At 39.0% G+C, this 18427-nt stretch overlaps 1 protein-coding gene across 2 annotated transcripts in view; it reads left to right on the top strand.

Moving 5' to 3' along the window:
* The first annotated feature begins 6597 nt into the window (after window positions 1–6597).
* AFF4 (AF4/FMR2 family member 4) overlaps window positions 6598–18427 on the top strand; it is a 104719-nt gene continuing 92889 nt past the window's right edge. Inside the window, exons 1-2 of one of the 2 annotated variants that reach the window (XM_042934951.1) lie at window positions 6598–6790; window positions 13485–13758. The gene's annotated coding sequence lies outside the window, so the exon portion shown is untranslated. The remainder of the gene's footprint in view (window positions 6791–13484; window positions 13759–18427) is intronic. The other variant, XM_042934957.1, reaches the window with a different exon arrangement.

Raw genomic sequence — 18427 nt, 5'->3', positions numbered from 1 at the left:
GGGATCACAAAACATGTAAGCCAAGGCCATTAGATATTTGCACAAAGAAATCATCCGTAACTAGCTCTCTTGAAGGGAATCATGAGTATGTGGACTAAGGAGAAAATGCTCATTCATGCAAAATTTAACAGCTATTGCTAAGTACCTGTCTCTGTCCTCCAAGGATTCACAGCCTATTAGTTGACAATTACAGTATTGCTTAAGTGATAAAAAGAAGTTTCTCGAGAGCTTAGAGTCTGAAACATTTGCTAGGAGAGTTTGGATAAGCCTTTCACAGGAGGTGTATTTGGCTGAGAAAGAATTGGTGGGCATGGCTGGAAGCCTGCTCTTGTGGACACCAGCATGGGTTGAGGCTATATGGGAGGCTGGGGGAGGGGATTGCTATATTCCCAAGACTTATCTATCATGCTAAGGAATTTGTATTTTATCTGGGAGATGGCAGGAGAGCCTCACGTTAAAAAAAAAAAGCACACACACACAAAACATTTAAAATCTCAAGAATGTCAAGATTAGAAGTAGAGGATTAAGTGGCTTGATCTATAAGCCAACCCAAACCCCAAGACTCCACTAAGAACCAAATTGTGACCTGGGCACCTGGATGGCTCAGTTGGTTGAGCATCCAACTTTGGCTCAGGTCATGATCTCAGTCTTGTGGGTTTGAGCCCCACGTCAGGCTCTGTGCTGACAGCTCAGAGCCTGGAGCCTGCTTCGGATTCTGTGTCTCCCTCTCTCTCTGCCCCTTACCTACTCCTGCTCTTTCTCTCTCAAAAAGAAATAAACATTAAAAAGCAAAACAAACAAACAAACAAAAATTGTGACCCAAATTCTGTAATCTCTGTGATGGTATAACTTTACTTTTGGATCTGGTATTATTAATGTAACTCTAGGAAGAAATCAAAATAATATTAGATCCTTCAGAAAATATCAAAAAAGGAGAAAAGAATAGCAGTAGAACTAGGAAGGAAAAATTAGTACAGAAATAAGGAAGAAATTAATAAAATCCATGATGTTTATTGTGTGTGTAAGTATATATGTATGTGTGTGATTAATACTCAATTATATAAAATACATTGCTTTATTTCATTAATTGATCAGCTTGTAATCAACATTTAAATGCTCAAGAAAAATTGTTTCTTCACATGTTATTAGACTTATTGGTTTAATATCTTTAGCTTTAAGTTAAAAGAATGAGAGATATTATTGTAGGCGTCCAGAAGAGAAATGAGGATCACTGCTGGGGACTTTGGTCATCAGAGCCTTGACACAGTGACTTGTCCCCACCACTAATGCCAGAGAGAGTACACCCCCTTATAAGAGTCTCTACTGTGTGATTTGTGTGCTCTTGCTTATAATTTATGCAAACTCAAGACACTTATACACACCCAGCCTATTAACAATGAGAGCAGAAAGGAGGCGACAAATGTGACAGAACTTAATGATCAACTGATTGCAGTGGAGGGGTACCTAGGAAAGTTTCCAGATATGTTGTTTGGATAAATATTGAAACAAAAATATCCATTTTGGTACAGTTTTATTATTAAAACTATAATAGCAAATATAACCTTCACAAATATAAACCAACTCTAGCAACAGGAGAAAAGTCAGACTATTTTATTACCATAATGGAATACTACAGTTTTTCAAAATTTTCAGATCTGGGTATCTGAAAGTGTTGTCTCTAGACTTTCATGGTTACCAAGTTGCTAACAGCTCTCATATTTGGATGGTAAGATTATAGATGACATTTTTTCTTTCCAATTTTTCTTTAAAACTTTAACATGGATGGAGCTAAAGAGTATACTGCTAAGTGAAATAAGTCAGTCAGAGAAAGACAAACACCATATGATTTCACTCAAATGTGGAATTTAAGAAACAAAACAAATGAACAAAAGGGAAAAAAAGAGAGAGAGAGAGAGACAAACCAAGAAACATTCTTAATTACAGAAAGCAAACTAAAGGTTACTAGAAGCGTGGGGATGGGTGAAACAGGTGAGGGGATTAAGGAGTTCACATGTCCTGATAAGCACTGGGTGATTATTATAAAAACTTTAAAAAAACCTTTATTGAGGTGCAGTTGATAGAATAGTCTGCATATATTGAAAGTGTATAATCTGACACATATATAGTCATAAAATCAACACCACAAGCAAGATCATTAAAACTCACCCCAAGCTTCCATGTGTCCCTTTGTAATCCTTCCCACCCATTCCACCCAGTTTACTCTATCACCCCACCCCCAATAATCCTGGATAGATTTAAACCTAATGACATCAATAATCTCATTAAATATAAATGGTCTAAACACTCTAAAAGGTAGAGATTATCAGATTGGATAAGAGAGCAAGTCATGCAACTGACCAGAAATGCACAGATATGCCAATACTGATAAACAGAAAACTAGAGAGTATGTATTAATAACAAAATAGATTTCAGAAGACAGAATATTACCAGGGCTAAAGAAGGTCATTTTGTGTGGCTTTGTGGTCAATACATGAAAAGGACATAACAATCCTAAATAATTATGCACCTTATAATAGATCTTGAAAATATATGTACTGGCACAAGAACAGACACTCACATCAATGGGACAGAATAGAGAACCCAGAAATGGACCTACAAACGAATGGCCAACTAATCTTTGACAAAGCAGGAAAGAATATCCTATGGAAAAAAGACAGTCTCTTCAGCAAGTAGTGCCAGGAAAACTGGACAGTGACATGCAGAAGAATGAACCTGGACCACTTTCTTACACTGTACACCAAAATAAAATGGATGAAAGACCTAAACTTAAGATAGTAAGCCATCAAAATTCTCAAGGAGAAAGCAGGTAAAAACCTCTTTGATCTTGGCCACAGCAACTTCTTACTCAACACGTCTCCAGGGGCAAGGGAAACAAAAGCAAAAATGAACTACTGGGACCTCATCAAAATAAAAACCTGCAGAGCCAAGGAAACAATCAGCAAAACTAAAAGGCAACTGACAGAGTGGGAGAAGATATTTGCAAATGACATATCAGATAAAGGGTTAGTATCCAAAATCTATAAAGAACTTATCAAACCCAACACCCACAAAACAAATAATTCAGTGAAGAAATGGGCAAAAGACATGAATAGACACTTCTCCGAAGAAGACTTCCAGATGGCCAACCGACACATGAAAAAATGCTCCACATCACTCATCATCAGGGAAATACAAATCAAAACCACAATGAGATACCATCTCACACCTGTCAAAATGGCTAACATTAACAACTCAGGCAACAACAGATGTTGACGAGGATGCGGAGAAAGAGAATCCCTTTTACATTGTTGGTGGCAATGCAAGCTGGTGCAGCCGCTCTGGAAAACAGTATGGAGGTTCCTCAAAAAGTTAAAAATAGAGCTACCCTATGACCCAGCAATCTCACTACTAGGCATTTATCCAAGAGATACAGGTGTGCTGTTTCAAAGAGACACATGCACCCCGATGTTTATAGCAGCACTATCAACAATAGCTAAAGTATGGAAAGAGCCCAAATGTCCATGGATGGATGAATGGATAAAGAAGATGTGGTATATCTATACAATGGAGTATTACTCAGCAATCAAAAAGAATGAAATCTTGCCATTTGCAACTACGTGGATGGAGTTGGAAGGTATTATGCTAAGTGAAATTAGTCAGTCAGAGAAAGACAAAAATCATATGACTTCACTCATAGGAGGACTTTAAGAGATAAAACAAATGAACATAAGGGAAGGGAAACAAAAATAATATAAAAACAGGGAGGGGAAAAAACAGAAGAGGCTGATAAATATGGACAACAAACAAAGGGTTATTGGAGGGGGTGTGGGAGGGGGGATGGGCTAAAGGGGTAAGGGGCACTAAAATCACTGAAATCACTGTTGCACTATATATATGCTAACTAATTTGTATGTAAATTTAAAAAAAGAAAATTAAAAAAAAGAATAGAAAATATATGGAATAAAACTGATAAAAATAAAATGAGAAATAGATAAATCCATAAGTATAGTCAGAGATGTCTTTTTTTAATTGTTTCTAATGGGATTTTTAATTTATTTTTGAGAGAGACAGAGTGCGAGCAGGGGAGGGGCAGAGAGAGAGGGAGACACAGAATCTGAAGCTGGCTCCAGGCCCTGAGCTGTGAGACCGAGCCCAACACAGGGCCTGAACTTGTGAACTGTGAGATCATGACCTGATCTGAAGTCAGCCGCTTAACCGACTGACTGAGTCACCCAGGTGCCACTAGTCAGAGATTTCAATATCCATACTCAATATTTGATAGAACAAGGAGACATAAAATCAGTAAGGATATAGAAAACTTGAACAACACAACCAACCAATTCAGTTGAAGTTGTATTTATAGAACACTCCACCCAACAATAGCAGAATACATATTCTTTTCAAAGTGCACCCAGAGTATTTACTAAGATATGTTTACCCAGATAGTCTATGTTCCTAATCATAAAAAAGTCTCAAATAGAAAAGGATTTAAGTCATGCAAGATATATACAAGGTATATCTGACCACAGTGGAATTAAACTAGAAATCAATAAAAGAACCATTTTTAGAAAATCCCCCAGTGTATGGAAACTGAATAATACACTTCTATACAACCCATGGGCCAAAGAAGAACTCAAAACTCCTTTTTCCTCAAAAGGAAAATTAGAAAATATTTTTAACCAAAGGTGAAAGCAAAATATACTGGTATTTGTGAGATGCCTCTAAAACAGTACTAAGGGGAAATTTATAGCACTAAATATTAGAAAAAAAGAAAGTTCCTAAATGAATGAGTTCAGCTTGCACCTTAAAAAACCAGCAGGGACAGGGCACCTGGGTGGCTCTGTAGGTTAAGCACCCGACTTCAGCTCAGGTCATCAGCTCACCGTTGGTTTGTGAGTTCGGGCACCAAATGGGGTGAGTTTGAGCCCTGCTTCAGGCTCTGAACTGACAGTGCAGAGCCTTCATGGGATTCTCTCTCTCTCTCTCTCTCTCCCCCTCGCTCACTCCCGCTCTCTCTCTCTCTCTCTCTCAAAAAGAAAGAAAGAAAGAAAGAAAGAAAGAAAGAAAGAAAGAAAGAAAGAAAGAAACTAGAACAAAAATAACTAGAAGGAGGACCTGGGTGGCTCAGTCAATGAAGCTTCCGACTTCAGCTCAGGTCATGATCTCGAGGATCGTGGGTTCGAGCCCCACATCAGGCCCTACATCAGGCTCTCTGCTGTCAGTATAGAGCCCGCTTTGGATCCTCTGTCCCCCTCTCTCTCCGCCCCTTCCCTGCGCACATGCTCTCTCTCTCTCTCTCTCAAAAATAGATAAATAAACTTGAAAAAAGAAACTATAAAAAGAGGGACACCTGGGTGCTCAGTTGGTTGAAAATCTCTTTTTTAAAAAATTTTTTATGTTTATTTATTTATTTTTGACAGAGACAGAGTGTGAGCAGGGGAGGGGCAGAGAGAGAGAGAGACGCCAAATCTGAAGCAGGCTCCAGGCTCTGAGCTGTCAGCACAGAGCCTGAGGTGGGTTCAAACCCACAAACTGTGAGATCATGACCTGAGCTGAAGTTGGACAATTAAGCGACTGAGCCTCCAAGGCACCCCTGGTCAGGTATTCTTTGAATATACCTAGTATGACTTGAATCCTTTTACCCTTATTGGGACTTCTTTTATGATCTGGAATATAGACTATCTTGGCAAATATAACTTTGTGGATGTTCTGAGTGCATTCTGAAAAGAATATGTATTCTACTATTGGGTGGAGTCTTCTATAAATGTGAAGGTACAAAGTTTATGTATGTAAAAACTGAACATGAGGGGCGCCTGGGTGACTTAGTCAGTTGAGCGTTGACATTGGCTCAGGTCATGATCTCGTGGTTTGTGGGTTCGAGCCCTGCATTGGGCTCTGTGCCGACAGCTCAGAGCCTGCAACCTGCTTCGGATTCTGTATCTCCCTCTGTCTCTGCCCTTCCCCTGCTGGCTCTCTCTCTCTGTCTCTCAAAAGTAACAAATAAACATGTAAAAATTTAAAGAAAAAACTGAAAATGAAATTGAACCAATATAAAAAAATTAGATTTTATTGTTCATTAGTGGGGTTTTTCCCCCCGTGTAAACTGCTGAAAATCACTACAAACATCTGATGAGGGGCGCCTGGGTGGCTCAGTCGATTAGACATCCGGCTTCGGCTCAGGTCATGATCTCACGGTCCGTGAGTTCAAGCCCCGCGTCGGGCTCTATGCTGATAGCTCAGAGCCTGGAGCCTGTTTCAGATTCTGTGTCTCCCCCTCTCTCTTCCCCTCCCCTGTTCATGCTCTGTCTCTCTCTGTCTCAAAAATAAATAAATGTTAAAAAAAAAATTAAAAAAAAAACATCTGATGAAAATTATGGTTTGGACTGGTATAACCAGCCTTTAAGATGGTTCCCAATGATCCTCATTTCCTGTTATTTATGCCCTTGTATAGTCCCTTCCTACACTGAATCAGGGCTGATCTAAGTAACCAGTAGGATAATACAAAAGTGACAGTGTGTGACTTCAGAGGCTAGGTCATAAAAGGCACTACATCTTCTGCCTTGTCTCTTGAAACTCTCAGTCCATGGCATGAGGGTACTCAAGCAGCCTTGTAGAGAGACCCCAGTGGAGAGGAACAGTCCTCCAATCAACAAGTGGCAGTAACCTGCCAGTCACATCTGATCCTCCAACCTAGTTAAGTCTTCAAATGATTGATTACCACCTTTCAAGAGGCCCCCTAAGCCAGAACCACCTACCAAAGCCACAGCTGCATTCCTGACCCACAGAAATTGTGAGAGTTGATAAATAGTTACTGTTGTTCTAAGCCATTAGGTTTATTTCTTAATGTTTATTTACTGTTGAGAGAGAAAGAGAGAGAGAGAGAGAGAGAGAGAGAGAACAAGCCGGGGAGGGACAGAGAGAGAAGGAGACACAGAATCCAAAGCAGGCTTCAGGCTCTGAGCTGTCAGCACAGAGCCTGACGGAGGGCTCAAACCCATGAACTGCAGGGTCATGACCTGAACTGAAGTTGGATGCTCAACTGACTGAGACACCCACGGGCCCCTAAGCCACTAAGTTTTGAGCCATTTGTTATGAAATAATAATTTGAAAACCCTAATATTTATATGTTTTAAAGTAAACATTTTTAAAAAAATTTTAATGTTTATTTATTTTTGAGAGAGAGAGACACACACAGAGTGTGAGTGGGGGAGGGGCAGAGAGAGAGGGAGACACAGAATCTCAAGCAGGCTCCAGGCCCTGAGCTGTCAGCACAGAGCCCGACATGGGCCTCAAACTCACAAACTGTGAGATCATCACCTGAGCTAAAGTCGGAAGCTTAACCAACTGATCCACCCAGGTGCCCCAAAGGAAATGTTTATTAAAAGACCACATTTAAGTTTTTGCTCAGTGTTCATTTCTTATGAGAGGTTTTCCTAGCCAACCTAGCTAAAAAAAGTACCTGTTCTCATGCTATCCCTTTTCCCTTTTTCCTCTTTGTATTTATACCTGAAAGTTGGTCATATGCATGTATTTGTGTGTCTGTGTCTTCACTAAAATAGAAGCCCCGTGATGATAAGGACTCTTTTGTTGACTCCTGCCTCTGCCATCCAGAATGCTTATGATGCTGTCTGGTATATGATAAGCACTCAATAGATAATTGTTGAAAGAATGAATAAATGAATGATAAATAAGATTGTTAATGTCTTCATTCACCTTAATAGTATACTTGGACTCATTTCTGGGGTGGAGGTGGGAGTGATGGGTATATAGAGACTGAGCCATGAACAAATTTGTACTATTTTTCATAATGTTTGCATTAGAATTATTACACCAAAAAATGTTTTAGGGATGCCTGAGTGGCTCAGTTAGTGAAATCAGCGTCTGACTCTTGAGTTCAGCTTAGGTCATGAGCTCAGGGTTCGTGAGTTAGAGCCTCGCATCTGGCTCTGCGCTGACAGTGTGGAGCCTGCCTGGGATTCTCTGTCTCCCTCTCTCTCTGCCCCTCCCTCTCTCTCTTTCTCTCTCAAGGAAAAAAAAAAAAATCTTTGGGCTGCCTGGGTGGCTCAGTTGCTTAAGCATCTGACTTTGGCTCAGATCACGAATGCAGGGCTCATGGCTTGTGAGTTCCAACCTTGCGTCAGGCTCTCCCTCTCAATGCAGAGCCTGCTTGGGATCCTCTGTCTCCCACTCTCTCTGCCCCTCCCCCACGCACGCTCGCTCACACTCTGTCTCTCAAAAATAAATAAACATTAAAAAAAAGACATCAGTTTCTTGTAAGAGATAACATTAAAAAAATGTTTTACAAAATGAAAAAAAGTAATGTTTACACCTGTGTGTTTTTTTTTTAATTCACTTTTCTTAAAAGGGCATTGTGGTAGGCAGCTTCTAAAATGGCCCCCCATGACTCCTGACTTGTGGTATTCATGTCCTAGTACGTCTATTCCCAGACTGAATTGGGCTGACTTGTGCAACCAACAGAATATTGCAGAAATTGATGTGGCTTCTGAGACTATATCATAAAAGACATAGAAAATTGTAAGTGGGCTATCTCATTACAGCTGAATTTCTTCACAAAAATAAAAAATGAAAAGGAGGCTATAACCCAAGTAAGTTTCTAAGTGACTCATTTGTTATCCAAGCAAAGAAAGCCATTTACTGCGGGCAAGTTCATTAAATCACATTTGATTGCACAAAGAAATATATCCAGAGAAAACAAAACTGTTTGAGAGTATTAGCCTTTCTGTTTGAACGGTTGCTCAGATTTGAAGACAGTGAGAACAACATCAATAATCAATTAAGAAGCAAAGTAAGTGATATCAACTGGATTTCCTGGACCCTCTTTTTTTCATAATGGCTTCTTTAGTTATAAATATCATACCATAACATTTACCTGTTTACAGTGTATAGTTCAGAGTTGTACACCATCATCAGAATAAATTTCTAAATATTTTTTATCACCCCAAAAAGAAACCCTGTCCCTATGAGCAGTTTTATTCATCTCCCTCCTAACCACCCAATAGTTGGTAACCTTACTAATCTTGTTTCGTCTCTAGATTTGCCTGTTGCAGGCATTTCATATAAATGGAACTACATCATATATTGTTTTATGGCTCACTTCTTTCACTTAGCACAATGTTTTCAAATTTCATCTATAGTGTAGCATGTATCAGTATTTCAGCTTTTAATTGCCAAATGATATTCTATTGCATGGACATACCACAATTGTTTATCCATTCATCAGTTGGACATTTGGATTGTTTTCTATCTTGTGACTATTATGAATACTGTTGCTATGAACATTGTGTACAAGTTTTTGTGTGGATATATGTTTTGAATTCTCTTGAGTATATACCAAGGAATGGAATTTCTGGGTCATATGGCAACTTTATGCTTAATGTTTTGAGAAACCAACAGACTGTTTTCCAAAGCAGCTGTACCATCTTACAATCCCAACAGCAATCTGCAAATGTTCTAATTTCTCTACATTTTACCAACACTTGTAATTATCTGTCACTTTGATTATAATCATCCTCGTGAGTATGAAGCAGTATCACATTGTGGTTTTGATTTGCATTTCCTGAATGGCTAATGTGTCGGGTATTATCTCACGTGCTTATTGACCATTTGTATATCGTCTTTAAAGAAATGTTCATTCAGGTCTTCTGCCCATTTTTTAAAACCTGAGCATTTGTCTATTCTCACTTTCTTGATGCTGTTCTTTGAAACAAAGAAGTTTTTAATTTTGATGAAGTTTAGTTTATTTATTTTTCTTTCATTGCTTGTCTTTTGGGTGTCATATTGTTTTAAGGCTCCTGGACCCAATTCCAACCTGGGAAGGGCTCCCCATACCAAACACTAAGCAATTCTTGGGTATCTGGTGGATGTCTGAGACTTCAACTGAATTCTAACACTACCCTGAGATTGCATCAGATTCTACTCATTAAGGGCTCAGTCTTACAAGACTGCCCTCTGTCCCTCACTTCAGATGCCAGACACACGCCCTAGGCTGTTACTTGTGCTTCTGACCAACCAGCTATAGATTGTGGAGGTTCCAAACAATCTCCTCCTTAGATTCTTTTAATATACTAGAGCCGCTTGGGGCACCTTGGTGGCTCAGTCAGTTAAGCGCCTGACTTCAACTCAGGTCATGCATGATCTTGAGGTTCATGAGTTCAAGCCCCACATTGGGCTCTGTGCTGACAGCTCAGAGCCTGGATCCTGCTTCAGATTCTGTCTCCCTCTCTCTGCCCTTCCCCCGTTCACACTCTGTCTCTCTCTCTCAAAAATAAATAAACATTTAAATAATTAAAAAAATTAATATGCTAAAGCTGCTCACAGAACTCAGGGATATAGTTATTTTCACCATTTTATTAAAGAATATTATAAATGATATGAAACAACATCCAGATGAAGAGATACATAGGGCAAGGTATGGGCAAAGGGCATAGAGCTTCCATGCCTTCTTCTGGTGTGCCACTCTCCCCAATATCCAACCCAGAAGCTCTCAGAAACAGTCCCTTGAGGTTTTTATGGGGCCTTCATTGCATAGTCATGATTGATTAAGTCATTGGCCATTGGCTGATTGGTTGAGTGAGCGGTTGGGGGGTGGGGCTGACAGTTTCAACCTTCTAAATCACATAGTTGGTCCTCCTGGCAATCAGCCTCCATCCTTCGGTGAAGCCCAAAAGTTACCTCATTAATAAACAAAAGACACCTTTATCACTCTCAACACTTAGGGAATGCTAAGGGTTTTGGAAACTGTGAACCAGAACTGTGGCTATATAACTATATATATAGGAAATGCATTTTGGTCATTCACATATTAATACATTTAAATTATAAACCACAATACCACACATCTAATAAGCCATTACCTAATCCAAGTCTTAAAATTTTATGCTCATGTTTTATAGTTTTAGCTCTTACAATTAGGTCTGATTCATTTTGAGCTAATTTTTGTATATGGTGTGAAGTAGGGGTCCAAATTCATTCTTTTGTAAAAGGAAATGCAGTTGTCCCAGCAGCCTTTGTTGAAAAGACTATTTTTTTTTTGATTTGTGTTTTGTTTTGTGTTTTAAGTTTATTTTTTTATTTTGAGAGAGAACGAGTGGGGGAGGGGCAGAGAGAGAGGAAGAGAAAGAGAATCCCAACTCAGGGCTTGAACTCACGAACCATGACAATATGACCTGAGCTGAAGCCAAGAGTTGGACCTGAAGCCCTGAAGCCAAGAGTGTAACCTGAAGATGAGTTGGATAAGATGTGTTACAGCTGATAGTACCAATATATGAGGAGCAGAAAAATCTCAGTTGAATAGATTTACAAACCTTTTGAAAATGTAAGGTGTTTAAAGCCTTGTGGCAAATATTTGAATTTATCATGTGTTATTGAATAAACAATGCAACAGTGATCTTTATTTGCTCTTCTGCACTTAAGCATCATAAATTCCAGGATTTTTTTTTTTTTGAAATAAACCTGCATAACCTGACCTGCTGCTACAACACAGCAAGTTGATGGCTTAGTAGTGGCAAAGTGTTGTTGTGATTGAGCTCAGGACACAGATGGAATTTTTCTTTAATTGATGTTAAGATAATAAAACATAAAGTTTAACATATTGGGGCGCCTGGGTGGCTCAGTCAGTTGAGTGTCCGACTCTTGGTTTCAGCTCAGGTCATGATCCCAGGAGTGTGGGATCGAGCCCCATGTCAGGTTCCACGCTGAGCGTGGGTCTCCCTAAGATTCTCTCCCTCTCTTCCTTTGCCCCTCTTCCCAGTTCATACACTCTCTCTCTAAAATAAAAAAGGTAAAAAAATTTAACATCTTAACCATTTTTAACTGCACATTTCAGTGGTGTTAAGTATATGCCCACTGTTGCGCGACCATTACCACCATCACCAGTATCCCTCTGCAAACCTCATTTTATCTTGCAAAACTGAAACTCTATACCCATTAAACAAAAAATCCTCATTCTCCCCACCCCCCACCCCAGCCCCTGGCAACCACCATTCTACTTTCTGTCTCTATGACTTTAACTACTCTTGGTACTCACATAAGTGGAATGATACAATACTTGTCTTTTTTGTGATTGGCTTATTTCATTTAGCATAACATCCTCAAGGTTCATCCATGTTATAGCATGTGTCAGAGTTTTCTTCCTTTTTAAAGTTGAATAATATCCTGTTGTGTAAACATACCACATCTTGCTTATCCATTCATTCATCGATGGACACTTGGGTTGCTTCCACCTTTTGGCGATTGTGAATAATGTTGTGAGTTGCAAGTTTTCATGAATGAGAACTGCCCTCGACCACCGTTGAACACAAAATAGTTTGGGAATTAGCTTTTACTGAAGACTCAGCAATGCTTCTCTTAATGAGTTCAACCTAAAATCACAAAGTAAATTGTTGATATGTGAAACTTCTTCCACAGTAAAGTTATTTCAGCAACAGTAACTTTTTTGGGGTACAAGTAATGTCAAATTGCTTCATACACTTCCTGTGCTGTCAGAAGTTACAAGGAGAAGTAAAATGTGCATTAGCTCACACGTTTGCCGCATGTATCTTTTCTGAGCTCAAACTGCATTCCCTACAGTGTTTTCTGGACTTCAGATGTAAAGGAAATTTTCATATTTCAAAATCCACTTAACCCTACGATTGAGACTCTCCCATTCAATCTTCAATTAGAGGTGATTGCTTCTCAATGTAATGATATATTCTAAGGCATAAATCAAGAGAAGAACCTAGTAAAAATCTATACATTTTTTCCAAAAAATGAATACTCTTGTTAATATCACATGCCAACAGATTGATATCAGCATTTAGCAGTACCTATCCGTGGGAAAAGATGTTTTCAAAAGTGAAATAGATAAAACTTCGTTACAGATCAGTATTAACAGAAGAATATTTGAAAGCACTTTTTTAAAAAGTTTATTTTGAAAGAGAGAGAGTGTTTGAATGTGAGTTGGGAGGTGCAGTGAGAGAGAGAGAGAGAGAGAGAGAGAGAGAATACCAAGCAGGCTTTGCACTGTCAACACAGAGCCCAATGTGGGGCTTGAACTCATGAACCATATGATTATGACCTGAGCTAAAGTTGGTCACTTAACTGACTGAGCCACCCAGGTGCCCCTGAACATACTTTTTTTAAATGTAAGTTCCACACCCACCATGGGGCTTGAACTCGAGACCCCAGGATCAAGATTCACATGCTGTACCGATTGAGCCAGCCCGACACTCCTGAAAGCACTTTTGACGATAGGAAACTCTAACTTTGAATCTTAATCAAGAGAAATGTTATCCTCACTCCCTAGCAAAAAATTATTATTCTCGTCAGTAGACTTGAATTACAAAACTTGCTCAATTACTATACTTTGAACTTCATCAAAAACATTTATGGAAAAAATTAAATCTATTGTTATATACTTACATAAGATCCTTGATTTTGCCACTTGGCCTGCAAAGCCTAAACTATCAACTATCTCACCTTTATAGAAAAAGCTTGCCAACTCCAGAGAGAAAAGAAGGAGCTTAAAGATCAAGTCTTAGGGTACTTCTGCTTAGAAGTCAGGAAAAGGTAAAGGATCTCTTGCAAATGAGCCTGAAAAGCAGCAGCCAGCAGCAGCAACTATCTCACCTTTATAGAAAAAGCTTGCCAACTCCAGAGAGAAAAGAAGGAGCTTAAAGATCAAGTCTTAGGGTACTTCTGCTTAGAAGTCAGGAAAAGGTAAAGGATCTCTTGCAAATGAGCCTGAAAAGCAGCAGCCGGGTAAGTGGGAAATTCTGCGAGTGGGGCATCTTAAAATATAAGAGAAGAAAATGTTTCAAACCAGAGAGAATGGTCAACTGTGTTAAATGCTACTAAGGTAAAGGCAAAGATTCAACTTTTGAATCTGGTAGTGTGGTCACTGTTGATGTTCTTGGTGAGTGGTTTCAGTGCATGGTAGTAGTGGACAAGACAGAAAGGAAAAGCTCCAGAAGATTAAATAGCACACCCAAAGTATTTAGCGTTGTGCCTACCACATAGTATGTAGAGTAATTATCGAACCAGATATTGTTGTTGGTACCTTGCCCATCTCCCCTCACCTCTACCATTTAAAAAAATTTTTTTAACACTTACTCATTTTTGAGAGAGAGAGACAGAGCACGAGTGGGGGAGGAGCAGAGAGAGAGAGACACACACACACAGGATCCAAAGCAGGCTCCAGGCTCTGAACTGTCAGCACAGAGCCCGATGCGGGGCTCGAACCCACTGACCACGAGATCATGATCTGAGGTGAAGTCATCTTCAACATAACTACGATTCAGGAACATTTTAACCAGAAAGAGAATAATTGCAAGAAGCTTTATTGTTCATTTCAGGAACTTCTCAAAATCCCTTTTAAATGAACACAAAATTGCTCAACTTTTCAGTAGATGATCTTATTTTCTAACTTTTTTTTTCTCATAGTACTGAATCTCTTCTATTTTTGCAGTAGATGACTTTAGATGATGGCCTACACTGTGTGATAAGCCAAATAGTGGCCCTCAGAAGATGTTCATGTACAAATCCCTGGAATCTTTCAATATGCCATGTTAAATGACAAAGGGAAGTAGGGTCAGATAGAATTAAATTGCTAATTCAGTTGACCTTAAAATAGGGAGATGATTCTGGATTATCTGAGTTGGCCCACAGCAATCACAGGCGTTCTCAAAATAGAAGAGGGAGACAGAATAGGAAGAGTGATGTGATTTAAGAAAGTACTCAACCAGCAATTGCTGACTTTGAAGCAATTTGAAGGTGAACAGGGGCACAAGCCAAGGGGTGTGGACATTCTCTAAAGGTTGGAAAAGGCAAAGAAAGGGATCGCCTCCTAGAGCCTACAAAAAGAAGCAGTCTTGCCAATACCTTGGTCCTAACCCAACAAGACCTGTATCAGACTTATGACTTACAAAATTATAAGATGATAAATTTGTGTTACTTTAAGTCCCTAAGTTTGTGGTTGTTTGTTATGGCAGCAATAATTAATATACTCTCCAAGACTCTTAAAAATCTTTGCTGTGTCCACTAATCCTAACCTATTAGATCATGAATCTCACCAAACTCTAATCAAGCCTCTGAACTGAAAAGCCCCCCAAACTGATAAATATCGCAACTTCCCTGCTCGGAATGTTACTGAATGTTACTGAGACTGTCGGGGTACTGGTCTCTCTTACCAGTAAATGATAAACTCAGCTTTGCCTTATCACCACATTGTTTGGGTGGTATTTTTGGAGAAGAGCATTTAACAATTGTTTTATCCATGTGCCTAGAATAGTACCTGATATATGTAGGTGTTACATGTTTGATACATAATGAATAAATTATGAGTTTCTAAAATAACATGGAATAATATTTGTGTAGATGAAATTGTGACTTGGTATTTCCTATACATAGATGTGACTTTCAGAAAATAATTTTAGGGATGCCTGGCTGGCTCAGTTAGTAGAGCATGTGACTCTTAATTTGGGGGTTGTGAGTTCGAGCTCCACATTTGGTGTAGAGAGTACTTAAAAATAAAATCTTTTTAAAAAACACATTAATTAAAAAAAAAAGGATAAGTTTTAAAGTCTGAATGAAATCTTGCACATGGATGTTTATATCAGCTTTATTCATTATCATTAAAAAATGGAAACTCAAATGTCCAACTCATGCATGGTTAAACAAACTAGGTTATATCCATATAATAGATTACTACTTAGCAATAAATGGGAATAAATTACTAATACATGCAACAACAATGCTGAATCTCAAAGGCATTATGCTAAGTGAAAGAAGCCAGACTTAAAAGGCTACATACTGTATGGTTCCATTTATGTCATATTCTGGAAAAGATAAAATTTTAGAGACAAGAAAGCATATGAGTGGTTGCCAGGAACCCAGGTTGAGGTGAGGGGTTCATTATAAAGGAGAACAAGAGAATGTTTTGGTGTAATGGAAATGTTCTATGTCCTGATTGTAGTGGTAGTTTATATAATTGTACACATTAAAAAATATGCATTTTCTTTTTTTAAAATTTTTAATGTTTTTTATTTTATTTTTTGAGAGACAGAGAGGGAATGTGAACAGGGCTGGGGCAGAGAGAGAGGGAGACACAGAATCCTAAGCAGGCTCCAGGCTCTGAGCTGTCAGCAAGAGTCCGACATGGGACTCAAATCCACGAATGTGAGATCATGACCTCAGCTGAAGTTGAAAGCTCAAGTGACTGAGCCATCCAGACACCCTTGCATTTTCTTGTTTGTGAATTATAAAACACAGAAATCTACTCAGAATTGCTACTGAACAATATATGTTGAATACTTTATTTTTTTTTTTTTAACGTTTATTTATTTTTGAGACAGAGAGAGACAAAGCATGAACGGGGGAGGGGCAGAGAGAGAGGGAGACACAGAATTGGAAGCAGGCTCCAGGCTCGGAGCCATCAGCCCAGAGCCCGACGCGGGGCTCGAACTCACGGACCGCGAGATCCTGACCTGAGCCGAAGTCGGACGCTCAACCGACTGAGCCACCCAGGCGCCCCTATGTTGAATACTTTAAAATCTTGCATGTTAATAAAACAATCATACATTTCTGGGGTGCCTGGGTGGCTCAGTAGGTTAAGCATCTGACTTTGGCTCAGGTCATGATCTCACAGCTAGTGAGTTCAATCCCCGTGTCAGGCTCTATGCTGACAGCTCAGAACCTGGACCCTGCTTCAGATCTGTGTCTCCCTCGCTCTCTGCCCCTCCCCCACTCACACTCGGTCTCTCTCGAAACTAAAAATAAAATAAAATAAAACAACCATACATTTCTTTCATTTTTTTTTTTCTCTTATAGCTTTATGGTCAGTATTTTCTACTATTTCTTTATTCTGTGCAGTTGACTTACATTGTTCTGGAACATGAAAATAGAGACATTCACTTTGTTAAAATTGATGCATCTGATTAAATGACAAATAACATTTATTCCAAAATAAGTTAAGGAAACCTCTTGTAAAGTTTATTAAATATCAATTTGCATCTTCATACTTCTTTAATTATTGTGTAAAATGACAACTTTTCTTTTACTTCTCTCCATCCCCACTACCTTCCAATATAACCTTGTAAATCTTCCAAGGCAAAACTTGAAAGAAAGCAAATAAAATTGGCACAACTTCTGCGGAGGACAATTTGACAGTATCTATCAAAGTTAAAAGTACCTTTTGATCTAAAGGTTCCAGGGTAAGGATTTACGTATTAGTTGCCCATCGTATGGGGTAATTAGTTATCAGTTACAGCCTAGTTTGTAATAGCTTTGGCTTGGCAACAACCTAAATGCCCACTTATAGGGGACTGACTAAATAAATATTTGCATACAATGGAAATACTGCCGCTGGGAAGAATGAAGCAGTTCTTCATGTAGTGGTAAGCGATGATGGCTAGAAGCAGAAAAACGTTCACCTTTAGCCCAGAAGGCTGACCTATAGCTTACATGGTTTCGATAAGGATCAAACATGCACTGACTCCTGAATTCTTAAAGCGTCTCATGAGTGCCTGTAAATCTCACCAACAGTTAATATTGAGGTGATTGTTAAGCACCAGAGAAATCTTCTGAAACTAGTTTTAGGAGTAGAAATTCGAGGAAGACATTTATGACCTAATACTCCCTGCAGCTCCCCTCCCCCTTGAGCACTAAGCATGTAGCCACTGCCTTCATACAGCAAAGGTACAGTTCTTTCTGCCCACAGGTTCTGACCCCAGGTTGTAATAAAAGCACCTTCTTGCACCAAAAGCCTCTCAAGAATTCTTTGTTGGCTTGTGGCCCCACATCCATATGGAAGGATACCCAGGATATTTTAAGTGAGAAAAGGAAGGAACTTAACAGTATATATAGTACATTATCTTTCCTGTAAAAAGTATGTTATCACTATATTTTCATGTTTATTTATAACATATCTTGGGAGGGATACACTAGAAAATGCCAAATGATTGCCTCCAGGACTACCATAGTTAAAGGGCAGGGATGGGAGGAGTAATTATTTTTCCTCTATTTCATCACAGTTCTTTTTGAGTTTTGCACTAATAATTTCCTCATCTATAGAGATACATAGATAATATCTATATAGATATAAAGAGTGAGGCTTAAAAATAATAGGTGGTCAGTTAAGAATTTTAAAAAGGAAAAATTATACTTTTATTGATGCTGAATTACCAGTGTTAAGGGCTGACAAAAACATTTTCATATGCACATTCCTTATGAGTTTATCATAAAGCTCCTCAAAAACCTTGCACCTTACCAAAAGCAATCTTTAACACGCTTTTTTCTAAATTAGTTGGTAGAAAGTAACCTCCCACCCCCTTCACGCTCCTCCCAGCTTCCTGAGGCTTCTGCACAGAAAGAAAACAAGTAAGAGGCAAGAGATTATAAAGTGTTCTTCCAATGGTGAACCAGAGGTAGTGTC

The sequence above is a fragment of the Panthera leo genome, chromosome A1, assembly GCF_018350215.1.
Source record: "Panthera leo isolate Ple1 chromosome A1, P.leo_Ple1_pat1.1, whole genome shotgun sequence".
Taxonomy (NCBI): Eukaryota; Metazoa; Chordata; class Mammalia; order Carnivora; family Felidae; genus Panthera; species Panthera leo.
Note: the sequence above shows the minus strand (reverse complement) of the source record. Positions and strands in the feature narration are given on the sequence as shown.